Here is a 6000-nt window from a genome sequence, read left to right as displayed (position 1 = left end):
AAACTTCTGACCACAATTGTATATCTGTCCAAAAATACCCAAGCTCTGTGATGCCCTTGGTCTTGTTTCATGATTGGATGTCCCTCCGATAACAACTACATTTATTGTTTTATTGAGCATAGTTGAATGTCCTTAATCTTATGAGATTCGTAATAAATTAACAGCTCATTAATGACTCTTCTGCTGTCCATTAAATACTGTAACTGCTCATTTTAAACGTAGACTGCCTTTCAGATTTTTCAAGTTTAAGTCATAAAAAGAATTTTCCCTGAAACCCAATTATTTTTGTTCAGTGGACTGAAAACTATTGAATTCGAATCACAGACTTCCAATTTTATTAGTTTTTTTTTAAATAGAACAATTAATTAATTTAGAGCCATGTGGCCCTAAATTCTGCACTATTTTTTCCTGCTTCACCATGACCCAATTCAAGATACTATGTCATGCATCACGGGGAGGGCTTTCCCTGTTCGCGTAAGGCATTGTGGGATACAAATTTGAAACAGGAGAGAAAAATGGAGGCCGTGAGTGTGCGAATGAAACGTGAAAGACCGACTACAGTAACGGAAAGCGAGATGAAAAGACGTTATGTTATATACGAAGGAAAGGAAACACAGGACCAAACTAATAAATATCGGCACTCAGCAAGCACCTCGGTGTGATCAGCTGTTCGTTTAGAGACAGAATGATGGAACTGTCAGTGCATGGTCAAAGGTAAACCTTTGTTAATGGTGTTTGAGGTAAAGGAGTAGATCTGGAGGGTCCTCAGACATAGTGTTTTGGTAAACTGGGATGCATGGATGCTGTCCGTCCCCCACTCGCTTGCTCACTCGAATTTGTTGACGGTGTAGTGTCATGCCTGTATGTGATGCAGTGCCGTCTAAGCGCCCGAAGATCACGGGCACCCAGTATGGTTTTCCGGCCTTGACCCTTACGCACAGAGATTCTTCCAGATTCTCTGAACCTTTTGATGATATTATGCACTGTAGATGATGAGATGTTCAAACTCTTTGCAATTTTACACTGTCGAACTCCTGTCTGATATTGCTCCACTATTTGTCGGCGCAGAATTAGGGGGATTGGTGATCCTCTTCCCATCTTTACTTCTGAGAGCCGCTGCCACTCCAAGATGCTCTTTTTATACCCAGTCATGTTAATGACCTATTGCCAATTGACCTAACGAGTTGCAATTTGGTCCTCCAGCTGTTCCTTTTTTGTACCTTTAACTTTTCCAGCCTCTTATTGCCCCTGTCCCAACTTTTTTGAGATGTGTTGCTGTCATGAAATTTCAAATGAGCCAATATTTTGCATGAAATTTCAAAATGTCTCACTTTCAACATTTGATATGCTGTCTATGTTCTATTGCTAATACAATACCAGTTTTTGAGATTTGTAAATTATTGCATTCCGTTTTTATTTACAATTTTGTACTTTGTCCCAACTTTTTTGGAATTGGGGTTGTAAATCGATTCTTGCAATATTGCAATCTGAGAGCATTTAACACGTTTCACTTAATAATTAATGATGATTGTGCACACGTTTTTCTTCCTGTTAAAGTGCACCAGATATAAGATTGGATGTCGCAAGCATGTAAATGTTGCTTATAAGTGTGTGTGTGTGTGTGTGTGTGTGTGTGTGTGTGTGTGTGTGTGACAGAGAGATAATGGGGGAATGGATGAATTGTCCAAACATCAGATCAAATGTCATTTATTAAATAAATGGGTTTCTTTTTTGCTTCAGTAATTCCCATGTGATCGTTCTGGTGATGAACAATTGATACTTACTTCTGCCCATTATGCCTGACTGGCATGTAGGGCAGCAACAAAAGCCCTCCACTCCTGCCTGCTTTGGGCTATAAACCCATCGCACCCAGTAGTAGTAGGTCTATTTGTTGCTGTTTCTGTAACGTTTGGGTTTTTATGGGATGGGGTTGTTAGCCCTATGCCCAACCCCCAACATAGAGGACCAGGGACCCTAGTCTGATCTCTACCCCTTGACCTGTCCAATATGATTGAATCTACAGCATAGCTCTTAAGATCATTGAGACGCACAAGCCCCCATACCACGACAAGGTGATGATCCAGTGGGAGATGAACACTTGATGAATCAGATTTATTATTAGTCAGTGACACGAAATCTGCCTGCTTTGTTTGCACAAATTTCACCCACTGTCGCTTTAGATTAGTGTCATTTCTCAGAAATTCGTGAACTGAATGTCCTGTTGTATATGGATTTGAACATCCAAACACAATGCAGCGCTTTCACATCATTATTTTTGTAAGATTCCATTAACAATATCCAATTTCAGCGAGTATGCAAGCACAGAGTTAGATGAATGGAAATGACCCAGATAACTAGAGTTCCATGTGTGACGCCATACGAGATTAGCCCTGGGGCAAGGCTGCCTTTTACCGGGATCCGGACGCTGCAATTTATCGATAGTTTTGTGCTTGATAATAAAATAACAAATTATTAATAATTTTCCTCCTGCTTTAATTCATTTTGGTCGTTACTAATGATATATATTCATTTGAAAGCATTACAATAACACATTATATACACTTTAACAAGAACATCTTGAATACTGTCATAGGTCTCTAGTATTTCCTATTGTAGATTACGATAAGCCAAATATTTGGGAAAGCCATGGACTAATGTTTAAAGAGGCAGCTTTCGGACCAAAAGGTTGCCGATTTGATTCCCTGAACCATATAAGGGAACCATTCAATGAATGGCTGAAGTGCCCTTGAGCAAGGCACCTAACCCCCTACTGCTCCCCAGGCTGCTCTGGGTATGTTGTATGTCGCTCTGGATAAGAAAGAGTGTCTGCTAAATGCCTGTAATGAAATGTGACATATTTCCTAATTTCAAGCATTTACTTCTAGAAAGAAACAAAATGATCTACCAATAAAATAATAATATTTTAAGCTCGAAATGACAAGTGTCCAAAATTAGGCTGAATAATAAGACCTAATAATAAAAATATTACATAAACTTTCCTGTATTCAAGATATTTTCACTTGCCAAGAAAATGTTTTTGGACAGTATGGTCAAATGAAGCTAGGTTTGTGTGATGTAGTTATACTAGTAGGAAGGCTGATATCAAAAATAAAAATGGTAATGTGCTCCTGGGTGGCACAGTGGTTAATGCTGTGCCACCCAGGAACGCATTACCATTATTAAAACAAATTAACAATAGAGAGGGCAGCACGGTGGTGTAGTGGTTAGCGCTGTCACCTCACAGCAAGAAGGTCCGGGTTCGAGCCCCGTGGCCGGCGAGGGCCTTTCTGTGTGGAGTTTGCATGTTCTCCCCGTGTCCGCGTGGGTTTCCTCCGGGTGCTCCGGTTTCCCCCACAGTACAAAGACATGCAGGTTAGGTTAACTGGTGACTCTAAATTGACCGTAGGTGTGAGTGTGAATGGTTGTCTGTGTCTATGTGTCAGCCCTGTGATGACCTGGCGACTTGTCCAGGGTGTACCCCGCCTTTTGCCTGTAGTCAGCTGGGATAGGCTCCAGCTTGCCTGCGACCCTGTAGAACAGGATAAAGCGGCTAGAGATAATGAGATGAGATGAACAATAGAGAGATTTGTATGGGTGTGTCTCTCTTTGTGAAGCGATTTGGTGTTCTTTCAAATGCCATGTGTGTACACACTGCAAACATTTGCTTTCTGGGTGGCAAATTTATTCTCTCTCCCTCCCTCTCTGTATTTTCTGATTCATCAGAAGTAAAAGTAAATACTGTATATTCATTATTAACTGAACATAAAACATTACTACGTAATTAGAGAAAAATAGTCTAATCTAAATGTTTTCTAATCAAAGTAGAAAAGTGCAAAGTCTTCACTGAGTTAAAGGATGATGTAAAGAGAGAAAGGAACTTCTCTCAAACCTAAATCTCAAATAATACACCGTGTCTTTTGTCCAGAAACTAACACTTGCATGAAGATCATTAGAAAAGCTACCAAACAACGGCTCAAATGTTTGCTAGCATGCTAATAACTCCTACAATGGAAACTAGCTTGCATGATAATAACGTGGACCTGCGGGGATTCACTGCTGTGAGAGCTGACAGAGACACTAACACATGCGGGAAAAGCAAAGGTGGGGGACTCCTCATTTATGTTAACAACTGCTGGTGTAACCCGGGACATATCTCCGTAAAGACAGTTTTATGTTGCCCGGACTTGGATTCTAGAAACATGACCAGCCCAACGGAGCTGGGACTTCAGCAGCATGGCTTCGATACTTAGGATCTCGGCTTGTTCAAGGACCTCAGTGTTGGTTATGAAGTCGCTCCAGTGGATGTTGAAGATGGTACAGAGACAGCGCTGATGGAAACGCTCAAGGATTCGGAGGTGGCAGCGATAAGTGACCCAGATCTCGGAGCCGTAGAGAAGGGTGGTGAGGACCACAGCACGGTATACATTGATCTTAGTTTTGCTTTTCAGGTTCTTATTATCCCAGACTCATTTATAGAGTCTGCCAAAAGAACTATTGGCTTTTGCGAGTCTGTTGTTGATTTCCTTATCAATCCTGGCATCAGAAGATATGGTACATCCTAAGTAGGTGAACTGCTGTACTGGATTCAGTTCAGTGTCACCAATGAAGATGTGAGGTAGGTGGTATACTTTAAGGGGGGCAGGCTGATAGAGAACCTCGGCCTTCTTCAGATTGACTTCAAGGCCAAAGAGTTGAGCAGCTTCTGCAAAGCAGGTGGTGATGCGTTGGAGAGCTTGTTCCGTGTGGGCGACAAGGGCAGCATCATCTGCAAAGAGTAGGTCGCGGACAAGTCTTTCATGGGTCTTTGTATGGGACTGAAGCCACCGAAGATTGAACAGACTGCCGTCCAGTCGATACCTTACATCAATAGCTGGATGTCACAAAATTTTCTTCAGCTGAACACAGATAAAACAGAAATAATTCTATTTGGAAAAAAAGATGAAAGACTCAGGATTACCACTATTCTTGACACAAAAGGGATTAAAACTAAAGAAATGGTTAAAAATCTTGGTGTTTTCATTGACAGCGAGCTAAACTTTGACAGTCACATGAAAGCAATCACTAAAACGGCATTTTATCACCTAAAAAACATTTCCAAACTAAGAGGACTTATGTCAAAACATGATCTGGAAAAACTAATACATGCCTTCATCTCTAGTAGGGTTGATTACTGCAATGGCCTTTTCACAGGCCTGCCAAAAAAAGACCATTAAACGACTTCAGCTGGTTCAAAATGCAGCGGCTAGGGTTCTCACACGAACAAAAAGAACAGAGCACATTACTCCAATTCTAAGGTCCCTTCACTGGCTTCCAGTAAGCTACAGAATTGACTTTAAAGCATTGCTGCTGGTGTACAAATCTCTAAATGGTACAGGGCCCAATTACCTCTCTGATATGTTGCAGCGGCCTAACCCAATCAGATCTACCAGATCAAAACAGAAAAATTTACTATTAAAACCAGTTGTTAAAACAAAGTATGGTGAAGCAGCTTTTAGCTACTATGCAGTACAGCTATGGAACCAACTGCCAGAGGACATTAAAAATGCTCCTGCTGTTGGCAGCTTCAAATCTAGGTTAAAGACCAAGCTGTTTTCAGATGCTTTCTGTTAAATAATTAATATTTTACATTTTTTATAATCTTTTTCTCTGCATGTTTTAAATTTATTTTAACTTTATTCTATTTTATTCTGCTAGGTTTTTTTTTCTCTTTCTCTTTCTCCTTTTTCTTTTTGCATTTTAATATTTTATTTCTACTATTGTTTAATTCTTATTATTTTCTTTTAATTCTTTTAATTAATTATTTTAGAATAAAGATAAAATTATTTTATGTAATTTTATTTCTCTATTGTTTACTGTTTTTGTTTTTACTTCTGTAAAGCACATTGAACTGCCATTGTGTATGAAATGTGCTATATAAATAAACTTGCCTTGCCTTGCCTTGCCTTGCCTTACATAGACTTCATCCTCATCGTCAAGGTCCTCAGTGGCCTGTTTGATCAG

Source organism: Neoarius graeffei, chromosome 8, assembly GCF_027579695.1.
Source record: "Neoarius graeffei isolate fNeoGra1 chromosome 8, fNeoGra1.pri, whole genome shotgun sequence".
NCBI lineage: Eukaryota > Metazoa > Chordata > Actinopteri > Siluriformes > Ariidae > Neoarius > Neoarius graeffei.
This window is presented reverse-complemented; position numbering follows the sequence as displayed.